This window comes from Helianthus annuus, chromosome 16, assembly GCF_002127325.2.
Source record: "Helianthus annuus cultivar XRQ/B chromosome 16, HanXRQr2.0-SUNRISE, whole genome shotgun sequence".
Taxonomy (NCBI): domain Eukaryota; kingdom Viridiplantae; phylum Streptophyta; class Magnoliopsida; order Asterales; family Asteraceae; genus Helianthus; species Helianthus annuus.
Genome location: NC_035448.2, coordinates 14727970 through 14730400, shown reverse-complemented (window position 1 = coordinate 14730400; position 2431 = coordinate 14727970).

The following is a 2431-nucleotide window of genomic DNA, read 5'->3' as shown; positions in this document are numbered from 1 at the left end:
ATATAGATATGTATATCTATAAGGAAATCCAAAAGTCATAAGGATTGGCAATTTAGAATGAATCACAAACATATGTGTCAATGATAAATTTTAGATTTTCTTTATCAGGAATCTCTTATATACATCTATAATTCCGATATCAAACATTATTTCGTTTGATTATCAGTCTCGTAACTCGTGCGACAATATAAACGATAGGAACCCTTTAAGTTGGGACGCCATCGAAAGTATAAGAATTCCCTTTGCATTACCTTATTATTGCAGTAGGAAACTTGTAACTAGAAATTGTGCTAGGCACAAAACGTCTACAAACTTACGCTAATAAGAGTAATTCTACTTTCTTTAAGAACTCTTGCAAAGATAAAAGTAACCACGAATAGATGCACTTACAAAGACTCTTCACCTATAGTCCTACTAAGATTACCAGTAATAAAGAAGCTGTTACGAAATACATGGACTACAAAAGACTAAAGTTGTCCAAACCATTAATATATATGTTAAGATGAATGAAGTAATGTATGCTTCAAAATTTAGACATTAAGATAGTAAGACCCGATCTTCAAAACACATAATCACGACGTATGCCATGAAATGGAAAGAATGAAAAGAACTGACAGAAAGGAAAAATTCTGTCTGCTTCATAAAAAGGAACAAATGGCAACGATGATTCCTGAGGTGATTGCTGAATTAGGTTGAGATTTGCAAGCCAACCGGAGAAGTGACCATAAGGAGACAAGACAGACCAGCCGACAAAGTTTGTCTCTGTTATAAAAGCTGCGAGTTATGCACGGAAGTAAGACATAGCGTATATGGTCTCAGAGTTCATTAACACTAGAGGCATGGAACTGAAAGAAATCCCGGTAATATCGGAATACTCTGACGTTTTCCCAGAAGATCTTGGACTCTCACCCGATCATAAGGAGGAACTCAGAATTCATCTTAGACTAGGAACAACACCAATTGTTATATCATAAAGTTAAGACTAATATAATAGTTGATACCTTAAGTCATAAGTTTCATAAGAAGTCGAAATAAGTACGTGCTCTTAGATTAAATTGCGGATAGATAGGAATGAAGAAGGGTGTAGCAAGTTACAAGTATTTAGTTTATTAGCAATTTAAAACTAAACATTAGAACCCTTTAGGTTTACCTCAACGACATCAGTATGGAAATGAGATTGATAACAATGGATATTGTTACCAAATTACCCAAAACAAGAGACGACACAATCTGGGTGATTGTGGACCAACTAACCAAGTCTGCTCATATCCCTACCAATGAAAGGAACCTTTTAGTATAAGACACTTAGTTAAGATTGTGTGGGAATGAAATAGTCTTATTACATAAAATCCCGTTATCTATTGTATCAAACCAAGATAGTAATTTCACTTTCGAAAAATTTTTTAACCCGACTTAGTAAGCAGTGTGAAGGAACACTACAAACATACGAAGACATGTTAAGTACATGTACGATAAATATTGATGAAAGTAGGACTATCATTTATCACTCATAAGATTTTTCAATAATTGGCCTACAAGTATTAGTGTTACCCGTTTGAAGCACTTTATGGATGAAGGTACCATCCAGTATGTTGGGCAGAAATATGAGAAAAGCAACTATCAGGTCATAAGAATTTCAAAACCGAATAAGAATGATACTAGAAGTCTCTTCGTGAAAAGGGAATAGTCTGATGCGGCAAGAAAGAAAAGTTAAAGTCTAAAATTTGTTGAATCATTTGAAATCATTAAACAAATTGGACCAGTAGCTTATCAGTTAAAATTGCCACAGGAAATGGCAGGTATACATGATTTATTTCTTGTATAAAACTTAAGGAAATGCTTAGCTAATAAATCTTTAAATTATACCTCTTCAAGATATAAAGGTAAATGAATTGAAAGACCTTACAAGTCAAAGATAAGAATCTCAAAGCAAAGAGAATGGTTCTGGTCAAAGTAAGGTGGAATTCAAAGCAAGGACCAGAATATACTTGGGAACTAGAATCAGAGATGAAAAGAAAATATCCATACTTGTTCCAGTAAATCTCGAGGACGAGATTTTAAACAAGGTGGGGAGGATGTAACGACTCACACAAAAATGTCCTAAACCGCTCCGTAAGTGAAAACCCAAACCCGTAGAACCTTACTTTTCATAAAAATCCAGAAAAAACAATAATTTTCATCTGTCGCGGGCCACGACAGATTTAGAAGAGGTCTTCGCGGGGCGCGACAAACCAGTGGTTTCCGGATAAGCATGAGGGACACGTGTCTTCCACGTGTCAAGACCACGCCATGACTCATCAACCTTCACACCGACCCAAACTCCCTCGCGGGCCGCGAAGGAGAAGCTGATATGCTTCGCGGGCCGCGACTCGCCCCTATTTCAGCCTATAAATAGTAGCCGATGGTTTCATTTCAAAGCGTTTAATTCTTT